This window comes from Neodiprion virginianus, chromosome 2 (genome assembly GCF_021901495.1).
Source record: "Neodiprion virginianus isolate iyNeoVirg1 chromosome 2, iyNeoVirg1.1, whole genome shotgun sequence".
Taxonomy (NCBI): domain Eukaryota; kingdom Metazoa; phylum Arthropoda; class Insecta; order Hymenoptera; family Diprionidae; genus Neodiprion; species Neodiprion virginianus.
The window spans coordinates 13535600-13555364 of NC_060878.1; the positions used below are offsets into that span (position 1 = coordinate 13535600).

The 19765-nt window shown below is 43.2% G+C and overlaps 1 protein-coding gene across 7 annotated transcripts in view; it reads left to right on the forward strand.

Moving 5' to 3' along the window:
* Positions 1 to 19765, forward strand: part of LOC124297388 (transcription factor Sox-2) — a 307639-nt gene that overhangs the window by 145876 nt on the left and 141998 nt on the right. The window lies entirely within an intron of this gene.

Consider the following 19765-nt stretch of genomic DNA (forward strand, 5'->3'; position numbering starts at 1 on the left):
TTGAATCGAAAACGGGCTGAATTCCTTAATTCTCGCATGTTACGTTGCCACAACTGCAAAGAGCTTGCGTCGAGCCTCGATCACTGTTTCTGATCTAGCAAGGTTTTTACGCGCGCAAATGTTCAGATAGTTCAAAGTGGTTTTGCACAAATTACGCAAACTGCAGTTACAGAAATTATTTATGAAACCGAATAAAGAAAATCGAGTTTCACGCGAGATTCGAGGATATACATGACGGCCAGACTCATCAATTGACTCCGAAGCTCTTGTTGATCCGTCCATTTCACGATTCAGTAGCGCGAACCTGCACCAGGAATTAACAGTTCTTTGATGTCAGAGTCTCTTGAATAGTCGGGGTCGGAAAACACGCGTACATGCCGTTCACCGTGTGATGTTCGCAAACAAATTTTCGACCCACTCGTGCAAATACCTATAGCAAAGATAAAGAGGTTTGCAAACTTTTCACCACGTATGGGTTCAAACTGGTCCTCCCGAAAGAGAAGAAAAAGAAGATGGATCTTGCGCCACTGAATTAATAAGTATTCTAAATCTCCTAAGCTGCTTCTTATTTTGTTTAGCAATAGATTGTTGTAGTAATTCCGTCACACATGATATAGGCAGAATCAATCGTGAGAATAAAATAATCTCCGCGGTGCTTAACTATATTGTTTCGGTACCCCCCTTTTTAATCGTACCCAGCGGAACCTTTATCTTCTCCTTATATACCGAGTCATGTTGCATTCGGTTCATTGAACCATTTCACCTTTATAGAATCGACGAATGATTATCACCGTTGACTTGAAGCCGACTAAAACTTTTTCTCTGAAGTCGAAACGGCGAAACAACGCATTTCGGAATTCATCCCGAGGGTAACGATGGCATGGAAAAACCGATTTCGAGGCAACACTGTAGAATCTTTTTCGGCATTGCCTGGTAACGAAGTTCCACGCAATATGCGTCAAGTAACCGGCTCTTGGGCTGAACCGACACCATCTTCAATTATACGACCCACCTTTCATCTCGAAACAGTGGGATTTGCCGTACCGTACGGCGAAGCAGGAGCAGCTTCAGCAGCCTCAGCAGCTTCAGCGGAGTATCTCAAGGTGAGCGCGACGCCCTCCTCCTCAACTCTTTCGCCTCTCGCCTCTTCCCTTTCCCGGGCTGGACCGACCCGTTCTCGTCACTCCCTCGTAATTAATCATTTTCCCTTTTCCCCGCTGCCGCCGCCGCCTCCGCCTCCCTCTCCGCCACCTCATCTGGGCGTCAAACGGAGGCAACATGGCCGCTGGAGGCAGAGGGCAGTCACTTACACGGCCTACCTTCGCGCTCGCTCCCGACGCACTCACGCGCCACACGGTGCGTGCGGCGTGAAGAGTTAAGACTTTGACGAATGGTCGCACGTCCTGATTCTTCCCTCCGTTCCTCTGCCCTTCGGCCCTGCCTTCGCTCCCGAAGGAAAGACTGATCACCCCGCTGCACTCTGCCGAACGGACGATTGACGGTACAAAGAATGGGAGCCGCTCGCGCTTTTTTCCAAGGGGTTGGTAAATCTACGAACTGCGAAAACGCTTCCGCCAACCGGGATGAAGCACAAGCCGCGCTCAGTGTGATCAGAAAAATATCTAGTCGGAACAACTTCAACGTACGAATGATTAAAAAAAAAACTCTGCAATCTAACCTATCACCAGGTTTTCATATTTTTCTCTTTTTCCGAAATCATCGCAATAGCTAAACAAGATTAATCGTGCGTCATAATAACGTGAGCTTGTGCCTGCCAGACAATGTTAACATTTGCTAGTTCACTTTCTATTCGATATAAGATTTTTTCTTTACATATACTTTGGATCGTTAAGACGAGTATGAAAAACAGTAAATAACAAGTGAAATATCCTAACTATAAGCCTGCGTGGCCTGGAATACGGCCAAAGGACGACAGGATTTCATTTTAATCTTCTTTTTTTTTTTTTATTATTACAAAACTTGCCTTCTGCTCGCGGCGGGTGGTACGTTTTTTAATTTCCCAGTCTCCCCTTAATCGTGGCACAATTCCATCTCAACGTTTTAATGAATCCGTCAACAGCCTCCGGGGGTGGCTGTGACCACAATCTTCCCGCAGTTCCAGCGATAAGAAGACTTCCTACGTAGAGAAAAAAAAGTAAAAGGAATAATAATAACAACAATAATAATGATAATAACAATAACAACAACAACAACAACAACGATAATAATGATAATAATAATAATAATAATACCGATAAACATAAAGACCTGCAGGAATATCGTAAGATATATACGGTTATTTGTCCTTTCCTGCTCTTCCTTACCCGTCCCTCTCTGCAATCTGCCTTTTCCTCAACTCGACCCTCCTTCTTTCACTCGGCACCAATCCTTCGGTAGTACCTACGTGTAGACAAGATTCATGTAAAGAAGAAATCTGATCACTGGTTTAATTGATCGTACTGTAAGAAATAATGACTAATTAAGTATCAAACGAGAACTTCGAACGATAGAATAACGCCTCGGTAATTCGACGTTATCTGCCGTGTAGTTTCCGGTTGGGTACCAAAAGCTGTACGGCCACGTTTACGTATAAGAGGAGCAGTAAAAAGAGACGATGTTATCGACAACGGTAGCCAAGATCTATCAGATAAGCATAATTAAAAGGCCGTTGCGTGGCTAATTGGACAATAAGCGGGTCAGGAACGGCCGATCAACAGTTGTTGAAAAGACATCCCACTCCAGTCCAAGTCTGAAGCCGACTCACGGACTTTCCAGGATTCACCTAGCAGGTAAGATCGATCTGACTGATTCCAAACCCGTGGACTAGTGGCGCAGCGATGTAACATGAAAGACAGAGGAAGTGACTGTTACGCATTCTATACCCAACGACGCTATGATATTGGCATGAGTGGATATCAGAAGCAATGACGACGCGGCGGGACTTGAGAATCAGGGGGCGAGAGGCGACGGTCGTCGGGTCCAGAACTCCATTCAGAGTTCCCAGGAGGCAACAAAGGGCCAGCAACGAGCTGATCAAATTATCCAATTCATTTGGATTAGCGAGTGCAGGCGAGCAAATAAGTACTGCTACCCGGTTCGTTCCAAGAGGCTCTCCATACCGAGTCCGAGGCTCGAGAGTCTTTTCTCGCCGCTTCTCTTACCGACTTCATGCCTCACCGGCCGATGTAACCCTTGCACAATACACCCTGTACGGATTCATACCTCAACCCCCTTTAACAAACCTTATGCTTCTCGACCTTTGTTCTTCAAGGTTTCCTTTACCCCTACAGAATTGAGATTCTTTACCTTTACCGCTAATCGTGAACGTGTTTATGATACGCCAAGGAGCCTATACGTGATCATTTCCAAAAGTATTGGCATAAGACTTAAAGGATTAAGTTGAACTGTCACAGGAGAGAAAAGGTTCGTGCTCACACTGTCTCAGCAGTCAGTCAAATATTGCAGTTTTATTGCATACTAGGACGACCCAAACCCTTGTCGCAGTTTTAAAGCAGTTAACGCGCTTAATCTCCTCACAGTGAAATGTGAGAATGAACCGAGCGATACTATTTCCTGGGTCGGATTACGATAGTACAAGAGGTTCTACGTCGGTTCTGAGTGTTCAAAATGATCGCGTGAATGGAACTCGATGCGTGGAATACGACTTAGGTAAAAAAATGACACAAAAGGAATCCGGTGTGTTCCGAATGTCGGTAAGGTCTTACGCACCTAGAATATCTATCTGAGATATCGAAGTTCGTAGATGTTACTAACTGATTATACGAATGACTGGAGTTGGTCCCGATGCGAAGATTTGTTTCCCCGTCCTTTAACAGGGTCTTACCGCCTATAGATTTATCTCGGTGACGACTATCCGACCAATCCTCGCGTCGCCTTGCCTCCCCTGCACCATCCAGCCCACTGCAGCGCGCTTCGCCCCAGTGTCAAGACAATCATTTATATTCATTTATATTCATTTACCTTTGCTCACTCGTCAGGCTTTTAGGGGATGACGGGCGGGGCTGATAATGTCACCGCGAGATGTCTAAATACCGGGGGACGCGCGAACACATTTGTTTGCAAACTTCTCGTCGACGGGTAGTTCGCTTATCTCACCGTTTGTCTAATGACGTTTGACCGCCGACGACTAAGATTTATGCTTCACAGAAACTCCTCCGAAGATACTTCTCCGATTATCACCATTACCCTACAGAGTGTACATTCACCCCCGGGGTTAAAAATTTGACAATTTTACATACTAACCGATCAAAGCGCAATTCTATCTTTTCACAGAATGGAAATCAGCTCCTTTCACCTGAGCAATTATTACTCAATAAATTCTTCATCTTTAAATCAGCCCTCGATGCTGATTTTCTCTCTGTATCAGAAGCTGCATGATTCGGAGAAAAAAACAAAATTCAACAGACAATTCTCAACCATTTTCCTACGTGGCTTCCGGCGATGGTCTGACTTACGTACGAGTATTGTGTTAGCAGCGAGTCGTAATAGGATTAAAAATTCACTTCACTATAGCCGTATCGTTACGGTGACTTTTAGCTATAAATTCGCAGGTCTATCTTCATTCATATGTCGTACGAAGCTTCCTGTTTTGGAAGGTAAAAGGAGACCGATATCAATCCAGTCAATCAATGTGTATTGTGCAACCCAGGCTTATGCTTACGACATGGCTCCTTCGGGTGAGGTCAAACCGATCAAGTGCCATCACTGATGACGGGTGTCTTCAATGGCTATAAGCCTGTTTGCGTTTCCAGACTATTCGTACTGGCTTGACGGATCTAAATGGATTCAAAACGTGTCACACGGCGTTTTTAGGGAGAAGTTCTTCCAACTTGGAACGGGGCTCCAAGTCGCGCATAATACGGGATGTGGGAAAACGTGCAGTCGAGTTATCATAGAATTCCGTTGGCGCGTAGGGAGCGTATATCAGCAGGTACAATTTCAATTTCAGTATCTCCCCTTCCGTGATGGTCGTGGTAGGAGCGATAGGAGTTCCGTCACTCCGTGCAGGAGCCAACGCGGGCCTACGCTAGCGAGAGTTTAGGCCCAACGCGTTTCCTCGCACCCGGCTGTCACTCAAACACCTCCCCGCTTTCCTTCACCCCCGCCTCTCTGCCTCCCGCCCTTCCGTAGACTTGATAATTGAATTTCAGAAGTTGGTTACCCGGCGTTCCCCTCCCATACACACACTTCTCCATGTCCCGACGACCGACGGGGGTGTCGAGCAGTTGGGACACGAACCCTCGACGCCGCTCTTAAGACCGTATCATAACATTCGTTCTGATTTCTGAGCAAACGAAATTTGAATCATTGTCTTGGGGCGAAAGGCGCTATTGTAGTTTCCATAAATTCGTTTTCCATTAATCGTTCGATTTTCACATTGTTAACTTTTATTGAGCAATCTTGCACCATATCTTTTATAACTTTTTTTACATCGTACCGGGTCTTCCTTTATGTGCGAATATCCGTGCAGGGTACGTTTCGGATGAGAAGGAAACTTATTGTAACAATCACGGAAATGAGAAGCTGTACGTTTTCACTATAGGTATGTTTACGTTTCGAGATCTATGAAATCACCTTCAACCATTTTTTGATGTAAATGGATTTTTCCCCGTCTGATTTTGCTTCAAAAACGAATGAACAGATTTCGATAATATTGTGTTCGATCAATTCGGTTCATCTTAATTTAGAACTGATTAGATTTTGTGGAAAATTTGTCGAGCTATTTCCGAATTATTTATGGAAATGAGAATCTCTTTGCGCGTGAGCTTTATTTTGGCACTTAACAGGAAAAGCGAGAATTTTGGGACTGTACCGGTCCTTTCAGGCCAGTCGATCTTTTCTGTCTGTTTTGTGAGTAATTGAACAGAGTGTAGGAGGTGAGCTGCATACTCAGGGCATCAGCCTAGTCCCATATTAAAAATGATGGGGAGAGGATATTGATCTACACAGAATCAACACCCTTTCTCTCTTTTCCTTGTAAGTTTTTTCTTTTTTTTTTACTACATTTTTAATCCTCTCTCTCTCTCTCTCTCACTCTCCCTCTTTATCTCGCTTCCTGCGTTGTGACGTAGGGAAGAGCGGGAACGGGGAGTATAAAAATCCCTGGGATCGGAGGTTAATTAATAGGTGCGGAGGCGCTGCTGTATCTCTCCGACTGGCGGACTCGCAGCATCACCGCTGGACCATCCATCTACCTCGCCCTTCGTGTGCTATCCATACGTTTGAGCGAGTATACGTCTGTGTGTGCCTTTATACAATAGGTATACATAAATGTAATCCTGATCGAGGAACCGCGTATAAAAAATGCTGCATCGCATCAGTTACAAATTCATATTTTGCCCCCGTCAAAGATAATCCTGAACCAAATGCCGAGGGCATAATATCACATAATATCACGTTGTGTTGACCGTCTAGCCCAAAGCCAAAAGTTATTTTTTTTTTCTCTTCTTTTTTTCCCTCGAATTACCTTTACCCAGGGAAAATATCTATCATCGCTTTGAGAACTTTGACCCTTCCGGTCGTAAAAGTAAAAGCACACCCACACCCTTGGCAATTCTGGATCGATTGGCTTACACTTGGTATTCATAAATATTTACCGCAGGCGTAGGGCGCAATGGACGTCTGCTATTCTCTGAGATTTAATGAACCACAATGATTTTTTTCACGGGTTGAACTTTCGAGGGGTTGGATGGCTGCATTTGGGGACGGAATTGTACGCGGAGAGAGATACAGTCAGAGTTCATGATAAAAGAGAGAAAGATAGAGGCATGGCAGAGGAGATCAGACTAAGATAGAAGCAACCCAGCGAATTCCGCTCCTTACATCCATCTTCGACTTGGATTGAAGCCAAGATTTTTACCGGCAATCATTATAAATGGGGATCCTGAAGCCCGGATGAATTGCTGACGAATGGTGCAACCTCCTTCAGCGCAACGGAAATATCGCGGTTTGTTCATTCCCCCTCGACGCTGCTAACGCGTTCCAAACTCTGAATACAGCTTAGCTTCTCCCTGAGAACATCGAGACTGAGAATTCTCAGCCCAGCGAAAACTTAAGGGGATATCGGACCGTCAATAGTTTTACCAACAAACTAAGCAAATTGTACGTAACAGTTCTTTCTTCTCTTGAACGACGAAAGGGCTGAAAAGTTTCAGGAAATGATAGGCTTCATTATTGTAGAATTGATGTGGGTGATCATAACCTCAAAACGATATCTGAGAATCAGCTAACGCAAGTGTATAATTTACAGTATTTTCGTCAATGTTTTCTGACTGACCCATCATAAGATGAGATCATAAACCTTACTATGTCCCAAAGTTTGGAAAGACGTTTCAGAGGAGAAAAAGATGCGGGAAATACGATTTGCTAAATATATGTCGATAAAACGGATACGTCAGCCATTATCCCAAATGCGGAAACGTTCAGCGTTGAATCACCTCAAGGTCAACGTCGACGACCTGGATGGAAGACTTGACGGAGGCATCGGGTCCTGTAGGCTGCAGCCGAAACTGAGCCTTGACTCGTGATCCGTGACTCGTTCGACTCGCGGATGATGATGATGATGATGATCGCCGTGATGGCGGATGCCCGGGCGAGACTCCATCTCCACGTTCATTAGCCGCTATTCAGTGCAGCGCGAGGGTGGCTCTGCCTTGCTTCGGCTGCTGCTGGAATGTCCGACGCGTGACGGCCCCTCGCCGCGGTAGTGGTATTTAATTATACGCGCTCTGACTACAGACGCGTTTGTAACACGGAATACGAGGTGTGCGCGCAACCTCCGAACGCAGGCGTAAGCGCATCCGAAGTAGGCACATGTATCCGCGTCCAACGCCGTCCTTTCCCCGGTTTCCTCAAGATGGCGGCTGAATATATGATCTTTCGATACTGCTTGAGAAAATAGAGTCTGCTCGATTCACGACGCGTGTAACTGAAGTACGCCATCTGGTGATTGTTACAAGAACGAACAAGAAGTTCGAACACAGTCTCAATATGACACTTGTCAGTTACAGTGCTGTCACCGAGATAGAAAATTTATCGTGCTTACTTGGACACATTTTTGTGTACACTTGGGTAAATGGATTCTGAGATGGCTAACTTTTTCGCCAAGCTAGTTACGTTAGCAATGCGGAATCGACACGCAGCGCCAACGCCGGCCTGCTGAAAAGCTCAATCTTTCTAAACACGATATAATCCATTTGAATTTTGCATTGTTAGGTTATGTTATGTTTACAAAGATAGGCTAACTTTTTCGACTGGTTACTTACATTGGCCATGCAGAATCAGTGCGCAATAACAGGCACGAAACAGACTTAATTTTTGTAAACACGACAAAATCCATTTGAACTTTGCATCGTTAGGTTAGGTTTACAAAGATTGAGCTTGTTTCGCGATTGGCGGGCGGTGGCGCTGCGCGCTGATTCTGCATTGTCAGTGTAACTGACTTGTCGAAAAGTTGTCTATCTCAGATTCCATTACTCGAAGTGAACACACATCCATACATACATAGATGCAAAACATTGTGTAATAGGTGATGATTAAAATGAAGAGATATTGCATTTTGAAACATTTAAATTTTGAGGTGTACTGATTATAAGCTATACTTGACAAGCACGATTGCTACACCACCGTCAGTCACAAGTGTTGCAAATCACCGCCATTAAATACTGAGTTATTGCGGAAAGTTTGAAAACTTGATAAGGTGCAGATAATCAATCTGCATCCCAGTATCTGGTTACATATACGTGCAAGTTTTATTATTCAGATACTTCAAATGTAATGGATTTTATATTACATACCTTTTTTACCTGCACAACTGAAATCTTCAAAAGTCAACAACAATTAAAACTATCGGTTCAATAAAATAACTTGAATAGAGATAGTTACCTCCGCAGTCTCTTGTATATTTGTCCGATGTATGTGCTTTCTTCATGACATTCGCATTCGAAATGCAATAAACTTGTCTACTTTATAACGTGACCTTATATTATGGCAGGTTGATATGATTCACAAGTGCGTTAAATTGACAGCAGGAAACAAATTTTAGACCACCGATGTTCCGTGAAAATGAATAACCTGTATAAGTATAATGGTTACAATGGTATTGTTACGTTTACATTTGTCACTGAATACATGTAAATGATAACAATGCATGCATGTTCAAACTCAATTTCTTATCCTCAGAATACCGAACAATGTATCTTGCAATCTTATACTTTAGATAATGTTTATTGATCATCAATTGAACAATCGTGCCACTTAAATGAAGCACCGATGTTCTTCAACACTCTTTTCTCGGGACTCTTATAAGTACTCCGGCTGTTGGGTTTACTTTCGACGCCAGTATCGGAAAGATTTTTTATGAATCTGACATCTAGATTCGTTTTTGTAAATTTTTTCAATCCTCCCACGTGACGGCATGATAAATAATTGTTTCTTTCCAGAACGAACAATAGTACCTCAGCGATACTTTCAGCGTCAAATTCCCAGTGTGACTGTTTTTGTGAATAACACAATGACAAATACGTTACAAGAAACTTACCCTCCGTAGTTTCAATCAACCCTGTTCCTCGCATGGTTGTTCTACCGGTGAATGAGTATAATAAAACCTCAATTTCAACACTCGGTTGGTAGAAGTCTGTGGCAATCCACAAGAAAATCTTTCATTCGTGAAGGTCGTGGCTTGTTCGGTTATAAATATATTATACTTATACATTAATGTGCTACATGGGGTTCATAAAAAGACATCTGGCGTACATTTCGAGGTTTTATAGCGTCGCGGGCAAATCGGTGAGACACGGAGATATCGGCCAAAAGTGGCTTACCGGCAAGAATTTCCGACCACCGGTCTCAACCTGGGGAATTGCAATTATTTCCACCACTTCAGAACAAGAGCTTCTCCACGAGGAACGTCAGGATACATGGTTATTTCAAGACACGCAGAATCTTTTGACTTTTTACGACGTTTTTTTTTCACTGACGAGGGTGCCGGGATATAAGGGAAGCGGAACGAATTGCCAGTGTACCCTGTTTATGTTAATAATACACACTTGTGGTTTTTTTCTCATCTTCACTGGGCTGAAATGCCATCAACGCGTTCTTGGCATAAATATTCATCCAGGAAATACCAGGATGTCGCGCATGGACGCTTATTCCCATACGTAGCAGGCATTAAACACACACCTTAAACGGCACGGCGTCAGTTTCATTGCTCTGACCCTAGCAACGAGGTGAGATCTAAACAGGGACCATAAAGACCTCGTGCAGTTTGAACGAAAGGAGAAGATGCATTGCCATTCAGCTTCCGTTTGATGCATGGAAACATAAAAAGGTACACTTGCAGTGACACTGATCATGCAATTGTCAATTCACCGCATTCGGCGCGCGACCTGCAATATATATATATATATATGTATATTTATACATGTATGTACATATACATATGTCAGGATGACCATGATCAATCCCCGGCAATTAATTACGAAAGTCGTCATTAATTTTGATCCGTCCGTCCAGGTGGTCCAGAAACTGCGGCCTTCTCTCCTCTCTGCTTCTCGGAAGACCGGGCCTTGGATAGAGCGCTGCATCGTGCCTCCGAGTTATGGCAGGTATATCAGTAGTTCGGTCTCGCCCGGCTTCGAACCTGAGAGAGAGGAAGAGAGAGAGAGAGAGGAGGAAAATTCGGCTCTGGAGGCCGAGAGTCTGGGGCTGATTCAATGCGACTAGTCATCCCCGGTAGGATCGCCAGACAATGTGGCGTCCGGCGTCCTCCTAAAGTCCGGATTCCCTGCGTCCCTGAGGATCTCTTCTTTCACTTATGGAATTCACCTTAGTTATGCTGGATAGATCAAGGCTGACTTCGATCAGTTCTTCAAACCCTGCGACAGTCTTTTACGAACGTCAATATCAGGGCGCATTACAATCGAGATTCAGGACCAAGTCAAGTTGCCCTAAATGGTGATAACTGATTGGTAGTCTTCAAGGTTCGAATAGTTTTACTTTTGGCCAGTACGCACAGACTGAATACCCTGACGATGTCCTCGTGGTATCTGCAAACATTTAGCGTTGACTGATCTCGTTATTGCGAACGATCTATTACAGTCTATAAAAATACAAGGGTTTACGCAAGGTTAATTGTATTCTTGTTCATGAGTAACGAAATCCGTAGAGTTTAGACGATTCTGTTGAAAACACATCCCATGATTCCCCTCAGAAGATGGTCGTGCTGTCATTCGATTATAAACTTGAGGTAGGGGAGACCAGGGCTAGAAGTTACAGGGGTAGGTTGTTACAACGGTTATTATTTCTAAACTATGGAAGATGGTGCCACGGTTTCAACTAAAAAAGCTATTTTCTAACGTAAGAAACAAATTTTGTGCCGCGGCAGTGAGTACGTGGAGTACTATTGTAGTGTAGTATTATTATTCATAATCACACTTATTGCGTTTTATTGCGAAGGTAAGAATAGGTTTAACTTCCTCTTAAACCACAGAAAAAAAACTATCCAACAACTTACGCCATGGCCGTAACTTCTTGCCCCAGATTGGGGTAAGATGCGACAGTCTTCTCAGGTTTAAAGAAAAATGTATATCTCAAGAACGATTTTCGATATCCAATTAGTTCTGTCGCAGAAATATTATTTGATAGTAAACCCAACGCCACGTCAATTAGATATGAATTCGTATTTATACATTGGGCAAAATTTCATTTTTTTAAAAAGTGTAACTTCGAGCCCCCGGCTCCTCTACTTGGAACCATTTTGCGTAACCTCTTGTTGTCAGTTCAATAGACTAAGGATATACCGAGACGTCAATGTACCCGTACAATCGTTCTTGTTGCTAGTTGCTGCCCAGATAAACAATTATATCAGCTTATGACGAGTATGCTCCCGTAACATGGGGAGGAAAATCAGTGTAGCAGATAGCTAATCGCAGGGCAAGCATTCCATGCCATTAATGAGCTCCTCTGGAAATTGCTTACCGTAGCTAGTCATCCCAATTCCATTGATAAAGCACGTTAACAATGAGTATTTGAACCGTTACGTTCATACTGCCCATGCGGTTATGAGGATACCGCTCATAGCTATTATCAAGCCCGAACCACCCTCAGCAGGAATACGTAACCTTGACGCAATATCTGCAACTTTCATGGAAATAATTTCAAATACCTGCGTATGTTGTTATACCGATAATTTTCTCCCAACGGAATATGTAACATGTACGTATGCGTGGTTTACCGGCACGCAGCAGCCCTTTACGTAATTCTTCAAGCCGGAAAGGGAATTCTGCCAGCGTGAGACGCACACGTATTAAAAGGTGCGCGTTACGTGGCCGCGTAGAATTTCCATCCAAGTGAGCTGGTGACGTAGGATCCGACATAGTTAGATCGGAGAGAGAGCTTATAGGTGGTGGTTGAACCGGACAATGCGGTAGCGAAACTGTCCCCTTGGGATGAATTAAGCTCGCAAAATACCAAAAATTCGTATTTCATAATTCTCTTCTTAAATATTATGGTCACTGCAAAAGTGCAAAGTTGCAAAGGTGCAAAGACGAACGTTTAAATTCTTTACGTTTTTGTTTTGTTTTTTTGTCTGCGGGGTATTCGATGTCCCCTGTCGTTTGCATGCTGAAATTCAACTCGTTTGTCGATTACGTCGAAGCTTCGTTGGTTTTGCGACTCCTTGTGTAACTCCCTCTTACCCGTGCGTCCAATTATCGACGATCCTACGTCAACAAGTTTGGACACTCATTCTCTTCCAAACAATGAGAAAATCTGTTTCCATATTAACGCAATTATCCAATGGAGGAAATAGATGGTTGCAAGTTTAGTGGAAAAACGGAAAAACAAATGTGAAAAAGGAAAGATATTAGCTTCTTTCTGTTGTACTGCCAAGCGGTGGGTGAAAGTTAATGGGAGAAAAGGAAAAATGGCAACCGGTAGCTCGTCTTATCTTCCCTCGAGCCACGAAGAAAAGGAACAAACCAAAAAGAAAAGATGAAAAATTGAAACGAAACAATAAAAAGAAAACGCAAGAAATGTCGGTGAAAAAAATAGAACCTTGAGTGAAGAAATTGGAAGTCTCAATTATGACAGGCGTAAAAAGGACTTAGCCTGCGGAACGCATGGCTGCAGCAGCACCCTCTAGACCAAAGGAGGAAGGAACGAACCAGGTCGAAGAAAACCTGCAGGACGCAGGGGTGAAGAATTCCTCCGAAGAACGTTATAATCAAGGCGTGATCGAGAAAGCCGCCACCAGCCGCACGAGATTGGAATGTAGGTAAAAAGTCGAGCGCATCTAATAGCGGCCCATGACGACGCGGTATTTCTCTCTCCGCCGTTTCTGGGCCCCGTTTGCTCCCGGGCCCAGAGCCGTCGACATCCTCGCCCGACGCGTTTCCCCGCGGACATCGGCGTCGTCGTCGTCATCCTCGACGTCCACCCTCGCTGCCTCGTGACGAGCAAAACCCGACGGAGGAGTGACCGAGGACCACTCCTTCCGATCCGCCGCTTATAACCACCCTGTAATTAATTTGTCGGCTCACTTTGTCGAGGTTTTAAACCTTCTTTTATTTTATTACCATTATTTCACCATCACAGCTCGGTCAAGATGCCCGGAAATATTTCAACGCCGGCTCGGTACTGCGTTGCAGAACGATCAACCAAAATATCAAACAACTCATACGTACTCGGTAGGGACATTTTTGAACAACGGTTGTTTCACTCGAAGAATCGTGGTGTCGATATCTGTAGAAACAATTTCGTAATCTTCGAAATTACACTCTAATCAGTAATATTGAAATAAAACTCTGCCTTAGTAATCATTGGTAGTTGTGAGAAATCATTTAAGATTACACAAATCTTTTTTGTAATCCCAAGAAATCATATAAAATCGTAGAAATTACCTAATCATGGTAAAATTATTTGTCAAGTAATCTCTTGTAATCACTCCAAAAAATGCTCGTAATCATGAAATATTGTAAACATGATGTCACTTGATGAATCATGACCGAGAAAACATTCGCTTGAGGGAATTATAAATTTAACACTCGAAATCGAAAGAACTTGAATGACTCACATATTTTTTGAAATGACGAGGAATCAATCGAGATTATTCAAATTGTAAGAAATCATTCCCAATCGTTTGAAATCACATGGCGGGGGTGAAGAAGCCCCGCGAAAGATATTGACAATCATCGTAATCGTTATGAATCTTGCGGGAAATTCACACGTTTTTTCAATTCATTAACATGATTTCGAATGATTTGTTTACATTTCTTGCGATTTTATCCAATCCGGAAATCACCGAAAACCGCTCATTCCGAGGGGGCTCGGAAATCAATGGAAATCACTTGGACGACTGGAAAACATCGAGAATCGCATGATGAGGTCGCAATTAATACAAATCACTAATTTGATTTCCAAATGAATGGCCACTTGACTCTGGCATTCCTTTCCGCCCTCATTCACGCTTCTCTCTGCTCATCCCAAAACTGTGAATTGCTTCTCTGTCTACATCGGAATTCAAATCGACACTAAGAAAATAACGAACCTCAGTCTGAACGAAGAAAGCTCCTTCAATTCGGATCCACGCAATAAGCTTCAAACCGATGTTCTGTCAATAATACTCGATCATGTTGATGTTAGTAACGTTATCATAACGATTCATTCTGAGGAAAAACCGTTCATTTGCGATTTCGGAACTGTTTGAAATTCAATAAAGCGCAATAAAACAAAACATACTCGTATCTTCAAATCTCAGTTCCTTCAAAATCATTGTAAAAATAAGAAAACAGTGATTATTTCCCAATTTTTCGTTACGAAAACGTTACTAATTTCAACCTCATGATACTAGTTGTTTATTCGAACCGTACGTCTCGACTATTCCGGATACCAAACCAGAGTACACTCGATCCGAAGATCATTACTCTGCAGCTTAGGCCATTACCGTGCAACATATTCGCAAAGGGATGAACAATTGGCGTGAGAAAAGTCCGTTGCCTGGTAGAGATTTTCGCGGAAAATGGTTCAGAGAAAGAAGAAACAGGCCGCTGGACTAGGCCAACGAAGACGACGAAGGTGCAGAAGCAGAGTACGAGAGAAGGAGGAATAAGGAGAGAAACTGCCGGCGATGTTGTTACGGTGTTGTGCCGCCCCCATGTCCCCCGATCCCCCCCCCCGTTTTCTGGATGATTCCGGAGGAGCAGTGCTCTGCGAACCGAAAGGAATGCCCACAAAAGAACCGCGCGCCGCTCCGCTCATTCATTCACCATCGACTCAATGTAGATTTTCCCATAGGTACCGAAGGCAGGTTAGGCTGGTGGGTACCAGCGTTTTGAAGGGGCGGATGGGGGAGGGCATCCAGGTAAAAAGACACCCCCGCGGCGCAGGACCCAGCCTCCGGAAATCTCCACTTACGCGCGTGGGTGAATAGTTTCTCGACTTCTCTCTCCGTCCCTCCCTTCCTCCCTCTCTCTCGCTCTCTCTTTCTTCTCCTCCTCTTTTTTTTTTGTTTTTTTTTATTTTTTTTCTCCATGTCGTTATTACGGGCGCGCACCGAGTTTGCCAGCGATGAATCGGCCCGACTGCAGATCCGATCTCCTTCCCCTCCTCTCCGCCTCTCTTCTTCCTCAAGACCCCAAGCTCTCGGCTATTTCGGTCCTTTGGTTTCCTCCGTTTCCAAGTAAGAAGGGCCCTTTCTCTTCCTCTAACCATCGAGTGGAATGCCAAAATCGGCATTCAAACATCGAGCATGCAATGAAATCGGCACTCGTGGCCTTAAGTGAGCCCGAAGGAGTAATACTACACAAAGAAGAACTTGTGTAGAGAATGTTCACTAATTTTTTACTTTGTCAAGTAAAGCCGTACCTAATGTATCTCGTCGATTTTTTTGATTCTTCGCTTATACTTAGACCAGTCAAAAATAACGGAGACGTATTTCTTCATGTCGGGAATGTAGTTCAGTTCCAACGATGAAAACCACATTCGCTTTACCTTCATTTGACCTTGCTACCTCCGACAAAGGTCAGTCAAGTATCACGACTTTATGCATTTCCTGATTTCTACAATATTCGTGTCAAATATTCTTTTCTTGGAATTCCTTCTTTTCGAGCTGTTCCAATACTCTCCTACGATCGAGTGACGAGTTTTTATCGTACAAATTTGAAATGTTGCTGGCATAAAGAAACATGCGTGCCGAATATTTTTTATTGCTCTACAATTATGGCAGGTTTCAACAAAATCGACGAGTCTCACTACAGGGTGACTCTACTTGTAAGAGAATCTTGAATCGTGCTCTGAGCACTTGTATTACCGGATTAATTAAAACCTCGTTCAAATTTCGAAAACGATTGAGCTTATTATCTTGTTTATGTGGTTACCAAGTTAAAAAATTAACGGAAGTGCATACTTTGAGAACATGAGACACCACTTTACGGCCAAATTCCGTATTTTCCATAAACTTTCCCAAGTTTCTTCACTTTGTACATGGATGTATAAAACATTGTCAAAAGTTAAAATTTGTCGTATTTTCAACTGGATATGCCCACCTACATGGGGCAGAGTATAAATATAAATATGAATGCGGGTAAAAATCGGAGCCACGTGCTGTGGAGGTGCCCAGAATAAGACCGAGGGGAGGACAAATTCCTGAGTTTATTTTTTGTAGCCGCATTTCTCAAATTTTTCACACGCTGCCCCCCGAGGCGATGAAAAGGTCGGTTGGTCGGTCGGTCAGTCAGTCAGTCAGTCGGTATTCCGGGGCTAATACGAGGAGTTTATTAATGGCCGGGTATAATTGGTCTATTTCGGGTAATTAATGGCCTGTTAATTAGTCTTGACACGATGGACAATACATCACAACCCGCGTGCACAGGTGCAACCGCCGCTTGCCTCCCAGCTCGCCGCTTCACGACTACGGATACGACGAAGGAAACCCCTTCTAGGGTACCGAAATTCTATAGTAATTTTTGCCATTACGTAGCGCTCATTTTCCTGCTATGATTCCTGAATCGAGATATTCTCGCACCCCAAATGCCGATCCCGTAAGATTGAGATTGAGGAGGCACGCGACACGTGTAAAAGTTGTCGATCAGGGTGAATGACGAAAATCGGTTTACCGAGCGTCGCTTGGTTGTTGGGAAAGGTGAGGAGGACACATTGTGCGGGGTGAGTGGCTTGTTGTACATCGTGCAGTGTGTCAAAAGCGACTTAATTTCGTTGCTTTTGCCGTTGATTCGTGCGTAAATATATAACAATTGGGGAGCAATGCCCTCCGTTCTTATATGTTCACAATTGCCGTGCCGCACGGACTTCGTTCCTCTCTCTCTCTCTCTCTCTCTCTTGTTGGCTTTCTCTCGTTGCTGAATGGAATTTGCGATCAAAAGACGACGCGGCGAGAGCTTTTTGAATCGGGACCACCACAGGCACCTCTCCCGATTCTACGCCGCGCCTACATTCACCCTGGCATATTTCAGAATTTACAATATCGGCAGGGAACCCCGATACCTATACCTCCGCTGTACCTACCCAACACCATAAATGCAACAGGTGAAATATACGCCGACGTAAGATCACGCCTGACGAATAACTTCTTCGACTCATCCAGGCACGGAAATACACTGTAAGAAACGATATTCCATGAGGTCCAGGCTGTCGTAAACGGATATTTCAGCGACTCGATCACCGGATTAAGGACGTTGGTCAGCCAGGAATGGAGAATCACGAGATGGTCGTACGTTGAGTATTTATGAAAGTATTATATCTTTAAGCTACAAAGGTCCTTTTAAAGTTACGAAATACTAAGATTATAAGCAAAAGCGTAGATTTGAAATGGTTCGAAATCGAGTGGATTTATTCGACTTCACGGTACACTGGTTCACTTTATTCGGTAAACTACTAATTCACTGAAACAAATTCAAAGTACTTTCTACAAAGTCAACTCAATATTGTAATTTTTTGATTACAATCGATGCCCGTGACATGTTCTAAAATCGAATATTCAACGATGCCGACATGATGAAAGAAAAAAGTGTGTCACTGACTTCGTAGAAAATAGTCTCTTGAACGAAACGAGCCATCGTAAAGCGAAGTCCAACGAATCTATTATATTTTTAACTATTCTAAACAAATTTGAAACGAAGCATAGACATTCAATCTTTTTTTATAACCTCCAGTATTTTCTACATTGAAATTGAATAATTTGACAAACACGTAATGTAAGCTTTCCAGGTAAAATATTTATTTGAATGAAATCATTTTGTTTCAGACAAAATCAGAATATTATTTTCATAGTCTGTTCTGTTAGTTTTCTGTTCGTAGTAAGATTAATGGAAAATACTGACTTTTGGCCAATCGACGACTTTAATCCCATTCCGAAATGAAATCGACAAAATTTGGCTATTCGCAAGACTTGCAATTAGACTTCCGTATATTTACACTTGAGGATTACTAGCAACCTGTTGTGAAGTACATTTAGTAACCGAAACACTTTGTCGGGTCGAACCTGCAGCGCTTAGAAAGAGTATTTTCCGAGGTATGCGTCCCCTTCAATGATGCACAGAATAGGATAAGCCTGCAATCCGTGAAGCTGCACAAATGACGCAGGCCTTTGTCGATTGCACGCAGTGAGAATGAAGAATGCAGAACTGCAGCAGCACGCGCGTGTCGTGCACAGGATTGTAAATTTCGTTCGAGTGACGGTTTAACCTTAGAATTGAGGTGGAAGGGGGTTTACCCTTCTGGTATATCGGCGCACCCTTTCCTCGACTGCCGCTGTTGATCGTTCTCGATTCTTGCCTTGCCTCCTCGAGATCTCGACAGGTTTCCCCCGGCAATTGCTTCCCGTTTTACAGTTGATTTAGCAAATAACGTGAAATGATCCCGGCCTCCCGACCCAGGAGAGCCGAGGCAAGGCGTCAATGCCGTTATTGTGCGGTGCGGTGTGCCTCTCAATGAATTATTTCAGGAGGGAGAGAAGAAGAAGAAGAAAAAGAAGAAGAAGAAGAAGAAGAAAGTTTTCAAGAATCCAGAAGAAAAGCCAAGTCGACTTTGAGGAAATTCACTCAGCGACGCTCAACTCGCGAATCTACTCAATTCCATCTCTGTAGGACTCCACATTTCTTCTCAATCTAATCGTCGTGCTGATAATTTTCGAAACAAAATTACAAAGTTTCCAGCATCAGACAGATAATATTGAACGAAATTATCAGTCACAAGTATTGTTTAAGGTAGTTCCTAAGACTGGAAATGAATTATATCACATTTTGGTTTTCTGCATATTAATGTAGTCGGGTTCATTATCTTTATTTTGATTGTTTGCCTAACCCGAAATTCTCAAAATTAAAGAAGTTACGAGCAGAAATATCGAACCTCGTAAGGAACGGATTTAGTACACGTCTGTCCGTTGAAAATATAAGGCTGAAGGCAATGGTGAAAATTCAGATAACGTGACTCACCAGTAAAAACAATTCACAACTCTACTAAATTCCACTCAATTGAAAATCGGTTTCACAGAAAGATTGAGGGTACTTTAGCCTTTGAAGTGATCTTTGGTTTTGGTTTTTCGAACACTCCATTTGGCTGAAAACATAATTACCGTTTTCAACGCTGCGTTTTGCACACCGTGACTTCAGTCACCATAACAGCCACAATTTTCATTTCATGAAATAATTTTTTGTGTCAAATTAAAGCTGAAATTGCGTACTTCTAAACTTGATTTGCTCATTTTTTATCTTCCTTTACTCCCGAATCC